The sequence below is a fragment of the Monodelphis domestica genome, chromosome 2, assembly GCF_027887165.1.
Source record: "Monodelphis domestica isolate mMonDom1 chromosome 2, mMonDom1.pri, whole genome shotgun sequence".
Classification (NCBI taxonomy): Eukaryota; Metazoa; Chordata; class Mammalia; order Didelphimorphia; family Didelphidae; genus Monodelphis; species Monodelphis domestica.
Genome location: NC_077228.1, coordinates 343226499 through 343240646, shown reverse-complemented (window position 1 = coordinate 343240646; position 14148 = coordinate 343226499).

Here is a 14148-nt window from a genome sequence, read left to right as displayed (position 1 = left end):
TAGGGGAAGATAAAGTTGTAAACTCCTGATTGAACAATTGAAGGTACTTAAATCATACCATATAGTGAAGCTAGAACCTTAAGCTAGGTCGATTTTTAGATCTAATACAAAAAGGTGTTAGGTACCTGTAAAGGTTAAATTAATCACAAAAAGGTCAAGTAACTCACAAAAGGCAACCTTAACAAAGAAGTGTGAAGTACCTCAGAAGATATAATCTAATCAGAGAAGGTGAGAACTAAAGAGTGGTGAGAACTAAGAATGGGCAGTCCTGGGGAAAAAAGTGTCTACTGTGATTGGTAGACATAAAAATTTAGGGGAGGTGACATAAGAGAAAATTCTCTTTAAAAGAAGGCTAAAAGTCAGTTCAAGAGATTATTCTGAACTCAATTCAGGAGATTGAGTCCAGTGGAGGACTGGAACCCAGCTTGGAGATGGTCTCATGGTGAGTGATAAGACTGACTCCCTTACCCTTAGGCCCAGGGAGGCCTGAGCCAGAGCAGTTTAAATTAATTCTCTCTCTCTGTCTCTCTGTCTGTCTCTGTCTCTGTCTCTGTCTCTCTCTCTCTTTTCCTTAATTCCTTCTCTCTATATTAATTAAAATCTCCATAATTCCCTGACTTGGGTATTTTATTATTTGTGAATTTTCCCTGGCAACCAATCATTTAATTTATGTCAAAATATTAAAATTAACCTTACAGCTCCAACTCCTGGATTCTGGAGATGATATCTTGTGTGTGTGTGTGTGTGTGTGGGGGGGGGGAGGCAGGGTTGCTTCCCCCAGGTGAAAAGAATCAGGAAGGTTAGAGGCTAATTGTTGCTAAAAAAAAAAAATCCAAAAAACCACACCTGGTTTACCAGGTCTCAGAGAGCAATGGCTGTTCAGCTGCTTTCATTTTCAGAGGAGAAAATGGGATTTAGATCTCATCCTTCTGCTTCCAAACAACTCTTGGGCAGGCAATCAGCAGTGGTAGGAAGCAGTGGGAGAAAAGTGGCATGGATAGCAGAAGCAGTGGGAAGTGGTGGAAGTGGTGGGGCTTCTAAAGCTTTATACTCTTAGGCCAACGACTGTGGCCTTGAAGCTAATCTGTCCTGCTCTACTCACTTAGAGAGAAGTGTCCTAAACTCCAGACTTTGGGTCACCAAAAATGTAAGATTTAAATTAATGTCCAATACTCCGATTATTGTAGTTTATGAAGTTTATTAATAATAACTTGAGGTAAAGGAATAAGGAAATAGAAGTATAAAAACATAATTACCTAACAAAAATAAGACCATGTGAATAAATTCTCTTGCTTCTCCCAAAAAGCCCTCTTTAGCCAGTCATGATCACAAGAAGAGAGAGTGAGAGATGGGGCTACACAAAGTTTATATCCTTCCTATGTCAGCATGTAATGTGAGAAGGAACAAGGGAATGCTGGGAATTATAGTTCTAGGTTTCAAACTGTAATCACACAGTGGTTTTTCATTTCCTTTACTAGTTTATTTTATAGTTATGTGACTTACCCAGAATCACCCAGTTAGTATCTGAGGCTGGATTTGAATTCAGGAAAATGATTCTGATTCTCTTCGTTCATTACATTACCAAACTGCTGGTCTAGCCTATCTTTCTAGAATTATTTTCTATCATTTAGTCAAACTGCCTTCTTATTGTTCCTCACATATGACATTCCATATTCTCTTTATCTTTGCACTGAGCATGTACTTTCTCCTCCCCTCTGTTCCTTAGTATCTCTAAGCTTCAATTCCAATGAAGTCTTCTCTACAAGGTTTTTTTCTGATCTTCCCAGATAGTAGAGCCACACCCTTGCTGCCATTTTGTAGTTTGTATTTTCTTATATCCAAATATTGTAAGCTACCTGTAAACATACATGTGGTTTTTTCTAATAAGTCCTTTTTGTTACTGTATCATTAGTTCTCAGTACGATGCTGGGTATACAGTTGTTCCACAATAAATACTGACTGACTGATAGCTGAGTCTTCTCTAGTCTATGCCATTCTATTCAATATAAATATGAGCTTTTTTTTTGTATTACAGGATGATATATAATTTTCCCTTAAAAAGTAACCATTGGAAGTCATTATGCTCACATATAATCAGAACTGACTTTGCATAGTGACAGGAATCTGAGAGCAAAGCTACAGGAATTTGCCACATATGACTGGATAAAAATGTAGGTTTCAGAAGAGAAAGTCACCATTGATTGAAAATATAATTTTATTTTCTTGTAATTAGATTTTGCAAAATCACTTTGTACGTTCTGAGCAACTGATCAATGAGCAACTTTTTTATATATGCTAATGTGAAAGGCCAGTTAAGATGGTGAGTGGCAGGTAGCTCCTTTTACTATGCATCTACCTGTATCAGCAAGAAATCCTGCATATGGCACTAGATGGATTGATAATAAGGAAATCCTATAGAAAATACAATGAAATTACTTCCTCCACCCAAAATTGTACAAAGTCAGCCAACCCTAAATTTTTCTTTCTTTCTCTCTCTCATATAACATATATATATATATATATATATATATATAAAAATATATATATATATATAGCCACCTCTCCTCTTGTCAAATCCACCAGGGTAAAAAAAATTATGTCTTCATTTTGAATAACCTCTAACTGAATTTTAACTTTCAGTTATTTTAAAAATATCATTCTGATTGGAACTCAAAATGTGAGAAAAACGAATGTTAAAAATTGCTTCTACATGTAATTGGTGAAAAGATAAAATATTACTGAAAAAAAAATATGAGTCTGAGATGGGGTCCATGATATAAAAAACTTAAGAACTCCTGCTCTAAGCAGATGAGCTTATCTCATTAGATAATTATGGCCATCTGAACTGAGTTCCTTCAACTTCCTGTCTCACCTTTTCTACTCATCTTTTTTTTTTTAACCCTTACCTTCTGTCTTAGAATCAATACTGTATAATTGGTTCCAAGGCAGAAGAGTGGTAAGGGTTTGGCAATGGGGGTCAAGTGATTTGACCATGGTCACATAGACATGAAGTATCTAGGCTAGATTTTAACCCAGGATTTCCAGTCTCTAGGCCTGGCTTTCTCTCTACTGAGCCACCTAGCTGCCCCTTCTACTCATCTTTACATCGTGATCCATACAACCATTTTTCCTTCCCTCTGGTTCCAGAGGAGGTAATTTTTTTCTTTGCCAATGGTATCCTGTTTCTCGGTGCTCTTGATCCTATTTCCTATTTTACTCCATCAATTACCCTATGCAGGATTCATCTTTCCCTCTCCAGGAGGTTTATCTCCTGCCTACCAATATGTTCAGGCCTCCCCTATAAAACAAACAAGCAAAACCCAAATCATTCTCCTGACTTTGCAATAATATCAAGTTATTTTCCCATTTCCTTCACTTCTTTTCCTAAAAAGGAAAAAAAAAATACTTGTAGAAAAAATCATCTACACTGAATGCTTATTTCTTTTCTATTCACTTACTCCTCATTCCCTTGTTAAGTAATTAGTCCTGTTCCTATGTTTCTACTAAAACTGACAATTTCTATCATTCTTACAAAAATCAATGAAAATCTCTGATCTCAGGATTCTTGATATAGGCAGTAATGAAGGATGAAAAGAGAAACTAAAATAGAAAGACAGCAAAAACAAATAAAGCAAACAATGTTTTAACAACACAAAGAAGTGACTCATTATGGGAAAATGAAGAATAGAAATCCTAGTCTTTGATGACTTCCCATTGTGCCACATGGTCCCTGTAAACCTTAAAATTTCTTGGACTTATAAATGTTGGAAATTTCACCATTGGGAAATTTCATACTTGAAAAATTTCCTACTGATAGTCTATTGGAATATGAACCCCTCCCCTCCTTGGCATGGGAGGGTCCTTCTCCTCCCTACTTAAGATTACTTTAGGACAGAAACCTTTTGCTGAACAATGGAAAGGGCTTTGACCTATGCTTAAGCATAGAACAGGAAGTTCTTTGAGTCATGATTGATTTTAGAATTGAAACAATAGAGATACTTGGAATGACAGAACCAGGTCTTGGAACTTCCAATCTCCACCCTACTCAGGGTAACAGGATTTAGGAAGGGCTGCAGCAAAGGATCAAGATTTAATTATTTGAGAATATGACCTTCAACAGATATGTGCAAAGCCACAGACCTCTGGGTGGTCCTGGGTTAAGGTAGAGCCACCATTGGCACAGGGAAGACATGGACAGTGATTGGCAGATGTGAGAACTGAGGGGAGGGAACTTGGATGGTTTCCTTAAAGATAGCAGGGTCTGAGGACTAGAGTTGGAGAGGTTTTGCTCTGAGAGGTGGTGCTCTGAGAAGCTTGCTCTGAAGGAAGCTGGAGGTGGAGGCCCCTGAGACTATTTCTCCATTTTGGTCACGTAAGTGATAGGGACTGATCTCTTTTCTTTGCCTCAGCTATCTAAGGGCTTGGGTCTTTTGGCCCAGCCTAAACAGATGGGGTATTTAAGCCCTATTCCCTTCTCTCCCCTTTCTCTCTCTCTCGTACCTTTCTTCCTCCTGTTTGTAATTAAAAACTCCATAAAAGGTTGACTGCTGACTTGAGTTTCATTTAGGAATTACATAGCTGAATTCCTTGGCGACCTTAAATTAATATATATCAGTCTTTTAAAGTGATTTCCTTGTCACATCCATAAGCCAGGAGTTGTTCAATATCAGAATCACTACCCACTATAAAAATGGAGATTTGAACCCTGGACTCCAATCTCCTGAAGTCCTTGGCCACTTCCCAGAATGCTTTGTAATCTCACTGAGATCCTCACCTGGGTGAGATCAAAATTTCTATTTAAACTGGTTATAAAGCCTACGGGCTCTCTTTCCTGTTTCCACTTCCAAGCAGATGTGTCTCTCATGATGTAGGTGAGGTTGAATGGGCCTCTTGGCCCACTCAGGCACGTGCTTTCTTACTTGTATTTTCTTAAGTTCTTAACCTTTAATAAACCTCATAAAAATATAATACTCGTTGACAGAAAAACTAATTTTTACCTGCCACAGTTTGGCCTTAAATTTTAATCTTAACACCACTGAATCTTGTAGCAATGTGGAATGGCCAATCAGGTCTATATAGTAATCAATGTTAGGTGGCCCGAGTGCTACCTTGTTATGCCAGAACAGAGCTACCACAAGGTCTTTACTGTCACTATTGGGTCCTGACTTTGCCTCTCTATAGCTTTAGGCACTTGAGCCAATCAAATTTCAAGGATTATTTCAATACCTATTAAAGAAAAATTAGACCAACTGGCACAGGAAGGGCCTATTAGGACAATGCTCTCACCAGAGTACTGTGAAGATTGGATTTGGCTCTCCCCTGATTGTAACAATGAAGGTACTTAGCTCTTCCCTGACTGTGAAGATTTAAATTGTAATTTAGGTCTATTTTTAGATTTTAATCCCTCTAAGTGTAAACACCCTACTTAAAAGTTAAGTATGGAGGCCTGCCTATTTTTAGATTCAATCACAAAAAGTACAAACAGGACTTAAAAGTTAAATATGAAGATCTGCCCATTTAGATCTAATCACCAAAAGTGCAAATATCTCACTTAATCATGAAGTGGGAGGTCTGTGACCCACATATGCGATAGTGGGTGACGAATTGGAATCGACTGACTGCCTTCTGGGCAGTTCTAGAGCAGAGCATCAACTGTGATTGGTAAACGTAAAATTAGGGGAAGGTACAGGAAGTGACACAAGAGAAAATGTTTTTAAAAGTGGAGTTCAATTTGGAACTAGGAGACTTGGAGTGGAACTTCCTGTGAAAGTGGAGTTCTTCATTTTTTGAAAGTGAAGACTGGAGGAATTCTTCATGCTTTCGAGTTGAGGCTCGTGAAGAGGGGCAGAAGGATCTGCTGACTGGACTGACACGTGGTGAGTGAAAAAGCTATCTCTTAAATGCTGACTTTTCTTTGAAGAGACAGGCCTCAGGAAAGACTTATCCGCTTGAAAAACTGCCCAGTTTCTTGGCTTTGCTGAGGCCAGCTGAAACTAATTCTCCCTACCCAGAGGGGCCTAGTGCTCAGGCTAGATATCTTACCTCATCCTCTCTCTGATTTCTTGCTTCACTCTTTCTACATTTTCTAAATAAATTGTAAATAAAATCTCTTCTGAATTAATTAAATTCCTGGCGACTACACTCTTAAATAATCAAGTCCCACCCTTTAAAAATTAAGCCCCCTTTCCCCCTTATAGTACTCACTATATACCTGAATCTAAGCCTGATTCCTAATCTCTAAGGATTGTAAAGATTAAAATTTAGGGGATGTAAAAAAGAGACATGAATCCAGGACTTCAATTCTCAGAATGCCCTGTAATCTCACTGAATTCTCACGTGGGCTGAGATTGAGAAGGTATTTAAACCTGGTTGTGAATAGGCTCGCGCTCTTTTTGGACTCCCGTTTTGGAGCAGAGGCGTCTCTTCCATGATGTGAGATTATCTTGTCTAGGCCTCTTTGGCCTAGGCATGTGTTTTCTTTTCCTGTATTTTCTTTAATCCTTAATCTTTAATAAACCTCATAAAAATATAATACTCCTTGCAGAGAGAAACTAATTTCTACCTGCCTCAGTTTCCCTAAATTTTAATCTTTACAGTTGGTGACCTAATGGGAGAAAAGACTCTCAATCTTCTGATTCTTTTCTGATCTTAAGTTCATCTTTAATAGCTAGTGCCTAGAAATTTTTTTGATCCACTTTTCTCTGCCTGAGTTTTTTTTTTTTACCCCTGAAAAGCTGCTGCTCGTTCCAGCCATTAGCTCCTGGCCCTACCTACCTGCCTGCAGCCCCCAATCCTGACCTCTCTCCGTCCTCACCTGGTCCAGGCCCTGCCCACCCCGGCGGCCCGCTCAGGCTCTGGTTCCTGCTCCTGGCCTCTCACCTGGTGCCTGATCTCCGAGGAGGCCCTGCCTGCCTGTTTCTGTGCCTCAGACCCACGAGCGTGACCCTAGCCTGCTCATCACCCAGATCCTTGGAGCAGATAGCACAGGACTAATTTCTACCAGCTGGTAACAAAATTGGCGTATTGACCACGTGGATGGATGGTAGGAGGGGAGAGAGAAAAAAAAAGGGAGAGGAGAAGACTTTTCAAGCAGGAACTTAAAAGCAATGGCTATTTTACAAGAATATCTTTTAATTGCATTGATCCTTTCATTGACTTCACCTGTGTGCCAGAAGAAAGATTCAGCCCAAAGATTCAACTTTGAAGGGGCAAATGGGTGGCTCAGTGAACTGAGAGCCAGGCCTAAAGACATGCGGTACTGGGTTGAAATCTGGCCTCTGATACTCCCCAGCTATGGGGCCCTGGATGGGTCCCTTAACCCCCATTGCCTAGCCCTTACCACTCTGCCTTCTGACAATAGGTATCTAAATGGATAATTAAAAACAACAAACAACAACAACAACAAAAAACACACCTAAAGAACTTCAAAGAGACTAGAGGCTATATTTTAAGGCATTTCAGACTCCAATGGTTATAAAAATCTCTGTATTCTATTGCATTTTTCCTTATTGTTTTGTTTAAGATATAACTTTGTGATTTTAAGTTCATATATTACTGGATTCAATATTATTCTGTTATGCTGTTCATTTTAATGTACTGAGTTTTAATTACTGTTAAATTCTGTTGTTTTTCCCCTATAACTGTGCTGAACAAATATTATTGTAATTAAGCCCATTATGAAAAAAAAAACAGCTTTTTTCTATTTTGCTTTTGTAAATTGTCACATAGAGGATAGATGGACTTCAGAACTGGTTACAATTGCTATAACAACCTTTGGAAAATTTAATGTGCTAAATATCTCAACTGATTTTAAGGGATTTTTAAATATGATTTTTAGAATTTTTCTTAAGAATCTCTGGTTATTTTTGCCTGCCCCTACCATGAGGTAAGGCCCATAGCTGAAGTGAAATACATTTTATAACCCCCAACCTTCCCACATTTCTAAATATGTAAATGGAAGTTGGGGCAGTTAATCTCAGGGCATTTGTATCCCTAAAAGGCCTCCAAAAAAGGAGCACCCCTTTATTTATACTCTTCAGCTCACTACTTAACTTCCCAGAATGATATATAGATTTCTTGATTATGTTCTTAACCCAAGATGAGTTTTACTTTGTTTTAAAAATATGTTTATTACCAAGGTTGAAAGATTTGCTATGCTTGTAAAAATTGTGACAAATATCCATCAATTCATAGGCTTTTAAAAATTCCATACAGCAACTTATGTGAAATATAATAGTGTGTTTGTTTGCTATTGTAATTAATTGGGCTATTGAGAATTTTGGGGATATTGATAACTACATATTTGTACTACTGTTCTTTAAAAAAAAAACCTTGTAACATTCATTTGCTCATACAGCGGATCATGGCCACATGAAGGGGAAATTGATCTCATTTTTGGTGAGAAAGCCTTGCATTTTATATTTTCTTAGCTGACACAGAGTGTCAATGATTATAAGCTATATTTTTGAATTTTAAAGCTCTTTTATTATTATATTTTCTTGCATGTGCAATATACTATTTCAGTGTTTTTTAATTTTTCTCTCTTTTTTATATTTCAAGCACATGTCACCAGCATTAAGATTTTCTTTAACTTTTTGACTTTTCAGTAATATAAGTTTGAAATACATTTGTCAGAGCATGCCCAAAAAGCTTGTGACTATAAAAATGATGCCACTAATTATTTAAAAAATTATGGGACTTTGCTTAATGATTCTGTCTGATTTCAGGACAAGATATACACACAAGAGCCATTGCACAGAGCCAAAGAAAAGCCAATCCAGGATGGATTGATGCACTTCTAGGCCTGAAGATACTCACAGACGAGTATCCCCGAAACCTTGGCTCTGATAATCTGGTCCCCTTTTCTGCCTCTCATAGTGTGCTTCCTTTTGGTAGTCCTGGCTACTGACTGGGTAAATGCATCATTGCTTAGATCATTTTGATTGGGCCCTGATTCAAGGACCTGTTAACAGATTTATTTTTCTTTTCACTTGGAATTTTTACACATAAGACTTTGCTAGTCTATATTTTCATCCAGTATTTTTTTATTTCGATTTTTCTGATGTCTTTTTAATATCTCCTGCCAATTGATTCATATACCTCATACCTCAGCCATGCATCCCTAAGTGATCCTGTATTTTTCAATAACTCACAACATGGGGAAATGTAAAAAATATTAATATTTTAAATTGTAAAGTTTAAATTCCTTTTGAGAAGAATTTTAGGTAAAGAAGATGCTACTTCTCTGAATCCAGAAACTGAACTGTTAGAGAAGCCACCATGAAGAAGCCTCCAGACCACAAGCTGCACAAGATCAAAATGAACTTTGAGTGTGGTTGATTGAACATTTATTTGTATGTATACTTTCATGCCAAAGGGGACTGCCCCCTAACTGGCTTTTTGTCAATGCGTTCAGCAATTATTGGTTTTATTCTTTTTTTTTTCTTTTTCTCTTATCCTCAAATTATTGTAATCTTTAAATTGATTATGTTTTCATGATCCATTGGAAAAAAAAATTTTTTTCAAATGATCACATGGTGAAATATAAAAAATAGACATGAATCCAGGACTTCAATCCCCAGAATGCCCTGTAATCTCACTGAATTCTCACGTGGGCCGAGATCAAGAAGGTATTTAAACCTGGTTGTGAATAGGTTTGCGCTCTTTTTGGACTCCCGTTTTGGAGCAGAGGCGTCTCTTCCATGATGTGAGATTATCTTGTCTAGGCCTCTTTGGCCTAGGCATGTGTTTTCTTTTCCTGTATTTTCTTTAATCCTTAATCTTTAATAAGCATCATAAAAATATAATACTCCCTGCAGAGAGAAACTAATTTCTACCTGCCTCAGTTTCCCTAAATTTTAATCTTTACAGGGAGACTGAGGCAGGTAGAAATTAGTTTCTCTCTGCAAGGAGTATTATATTTTTAGAGGTTTATTAAAGGTTAAAGATTAAAGAAAATACAGAATAAGAGAACATGTGTCTAGGCAGAGAGTGGCCTAGATACAACCTCACCTACATTATGAAAAGAGCCAAGTTTGCTTGTAAGCAGAAAACAGGGAAGAAAAAAAGCAAAAGGGCCTTTCCAATCAGGTTAAATACCTCCTTGATCTTGGCCCATGTGAGAATTCAGTGAGATTACAAAGCATTTTGGGGAAGTGGAGCAAGGGCTTCTGGGGATTGAAGTCCTGGATTTGAGTCTATTTTTACATTTCTCCGTGTGATCATTTTTGGAAAAAATTAATTTTCCCCCCAAAAGGATCATGAAAACATAATCAACTTAAAGATTACAATAATGTGAGGATAAGAGGGGAAAAAAAACCCCAATAATTGCTGGTCGCATTGACAAAAAGCCAGTTAGGGGGCAGTCCCCTTTGGCATGAAAGTATGCATAAAAATAAATGTTCAATCAACCACACCCAAAGTTCATTTTTGTGCACTTGTGGTCTGGAGGCTTCTTCATGGTATCTTCTCCAACAGTTCAGTTTCTGGATTTAGAGAGGTAGCATCTTTCTTTACCTAAAATTCTTCTCAAAAAGAATTTAAACTTTGCAATTTAAATAATAATTTTTTTTTTTACATTTCCCCATGTTGTGGGTGATTGAAAAATACACAATCACTTAGGGATGCATGGCTGAGGTATGAGGTATATGAACCAATTGGTAAGAGAAATTAAAAAGATATCAGAAAAATCCAAATAAAAAAGAAAATTTTCTGGATGAAAATATAGACTATAAAAGCATTTTGGGGAAATGGAGCAAGGGCTTCTGGGGATTGAAGTCCTGGATTCAAGTCTATTTTTACATTTCCCCATGTATAATCATATAATCCTTATGTGTAAATATTCCAAGTATGTAAACACATAATCCTTATGTGTAAAATTTCCAAGTAAAAAGAAAAATAAATCTGTAACAGGTCCTTGAATCAGGGCCCAATTAAATGATCTAAGCAATGATCCATTTACCCAGTCAGTAGCCAGGACTACAGAAAGGTACTACACTATGAAAGACAGAAAAGGGGACCAGATTATAGGAGCCAAGGTTTTGGGGATACTCATCTGTGAGTATTTTCAGAGTGAGTGTGGACACAACTATGTCCTAACAACATGTTAAACACAGTAACCTCAAGTCTTCACACTAGGTTCAAGACCTTTATATTGGCCTAGAAGTGCATCAATCCATCCTGGATTGGCTTTTCTTTGGCTCTGTGCAATGGCTCTTGTGTGTATATCTGGTCCTGGAATCAGACAGAATCATTAAGCAAAGTCCCATAATTTCTTTTAAATAATTAGTGACATCATTTTTATATTCACAGGCTTTTGGGGTATTTTTTAGCAAATGTATTTTAAACTTATAGTATTGAAAAAATCAAAAAGTTAAAGAAAACCTTAATGCTGGTGACATGTGCTTTAAATACAAAAAGGAGAGAAAAAATAAAAAAAAGCAAATAGTATATTGCACATGCAAGAAAAATATAATAATAAAAGTCTTTAAAAATTCAAAAATATAGCTTATAATCATTGACACTCTGTGTCAGCTAAGAAAATATAAAATGCAAGGCTTTCTCACCAAAAATGAGATCCATTTCCTCTTCATGCCTGGCCACGATCTACTGTAAGTATGACAAATGAATTGAACAAGGTAAATTTTTCATTTTTAAAGTATAGTAGTACAAATATGTTGTATCAATATCCCCAAAATTCTTAATAGCCCAATTCATTACACTAGCAAACAACCACACTATCATATTTCACATAAGTTGCTGTATGGCATCTTTAAAAGCCTCTGAATTGATGGATATTTGCCACAATATTTTACAAACGTAGAAATCTTTCAACCTTGGTATTTAGACATATTTTTAAACAAAGTAAAACTCATCTTGGGTTAAGAACATAATCAAGAAATCTATATATCATTCTGGGAAGTTAAGTAGTGAGCTGAAGAGTATAAATAAAGGGGTGCTCCTTTTTTGGAGGGTTTTTAGGGGTACAAATGCCCTGAGATTAACTGCCCAACTTCCATTCACATGTGGGAAGGTTGGGGTTTATAATTGTATTTCACTTCAGCTACTAGAATGGGCCTTACCTTGTGGTAGGGGCAGGCAAAATAACCAGAGATTTTAAAGAAAAATTCCAAAAATCATATTAAAAAAAACCCCTTAAAATCATTTGAGATATTTAGCACATTAAATTTTCCAAAGTTTTTAATAGCAATTGAAGCCCATATATCCTCTATGTGACAATTTACAAAGGCAAAAGTAGAAAGGCTGTTTTTTCATATATGGGCTTATTCAATAATATTTGTTCAGCACAGTTATAGGGGGAAAATAACAGAATTTAACAGTAGTCAAAACTCAGTACATTAAAAGGAACAGTATAACAGAATAATATTGAATCCAGTAATATATGAACTTAAAATCACAAAGTTATATCTTAAATAAAATAATCATGAAAATGCAATACAGAGATTTTTTAAAATAAACTATTGGAGTCTGAAATGTCTTAAAATTTATAACCTCCAGTCTTTAAAGTTCCTTAGGGGTGTGTGTGTGTGTGTGTGTGTGTGTGTGTGTGTGTGTGTGTGTGTGTTTTAAATTATCCATTTAAATGTCTATTGTCCAAAGGCAGAGTGGGAAGGGCTAAGCAATGGGGGTTAAAGGACCCATCCAGGGCCCCACAGCTGAGAAGTATCTGAGGCCAGATTTTAACCAGAGACCTCCGGTCTCTGGGCCTGGCTCTCAGTCCACTGAGATGCAGTTTTCCCCCTAAAGTTAGCTAAAAGGAACGCAGGTGAAGTCAATGAAAGGATCAATGCAATTAAAAGACATCCTTGTAAAACAGCCATGTTTTTAAGTTCCTGTTCGTAAGTCTCTTTCTTCTCCTCTCCCATCTCTCTCTCCCCTGCTATGATCCCCCACATGGTCAATACCCCTTAGCCTAAGGGAAAATTACCCATTCTCCTTTCCCTTTGAGTCCTGAGTGATCTGCTCCAAGGATCTGGGTTGAACAAGGACTGGGTGAGCTAGAGAGAGCACTGGGGTAGGCCAGGAGCGAGCCTGTGAGTTATCTAATGGCTGGAACAAGCAGCAGCTTTTCAAGGGTAAAAAACCTCGCCCAGAGAAACGTGGATCAAAAAAATTTCTAGGCACTAGCTATTAAAAGCTGAACTTAAGATCAGAAAAGAATCAGAAGCTTGAGAGTATTTCAAACTGTAAAGATTGAAATTTAGGGGAGACTGAGGCAGGTAGAAATTAGTTTCTCTCTGTAAGGAGTATTATATTTTTAGAGGTTTATTAAAGGTTAAGGATTAAAGAAAATACAGAATAAGAAAACATGTGTCTAGGCCCTGAGAGGCCTAGACACAACCTCATCTACATTATCAAAAGAGCCGCATCTGCTTGCAAGCGGAAAACAGGGAAGAAAAAAAAGCAAAAGGGCCTTTCCAATCAGGTTAAATACCATCTCGATCTCAGCCCACGTGAGAATTCAGTGAGATTACAAAGCATTTTGGGGAAGTGGAGCAAGGGCTTCTGGAGATTGAAGTCCTGGATTCGAGTCTATTTTTACAGGATGTTAAGCAATATGAGTTTAAGAATAGATGGACTTTAAGATCTGTTCCAACTCTCAACATATTATTACATAAATCTTGTTCAAGCTCTCATTCTTTTAAAAAATTCACTTATTTAATTTCAATTCTGAATTTTCTCCCTTTACCGTCCTTCTAAAAAAAAAGAAAAACTATTACAAATATGTATAATCAAGTAAAACAAATTCTCATAATAGCTATTAAAATAAAAAAAGATACATCTTAATCTATACTCTCTATTTGACTCTTTAGGATTCTCTAAGTCACCATATTATTGACAAAAAAAGAACATATTTTATTTTCTCTTTGCCTGTACTTATTCCTTCAATTTCTTTTTCTTGTCTTATTGTTATAGCTAGCATTTCTTGCACTATACTGAATAGTAATGGTGATAATGGATATCTGTGTTTTACCCTTGATTTTATTGTGAAGAACTCTAGTTTATACCCTTTTTATAATGCTGTCTCTTGGTTTTATGTAGATACTGTTTATCATTTTAATGAAAGTTCCATTTATTGTTTTTATTGCTAGTTTTTTTTAAATGAGAATGGATTTTTATTACTATTAA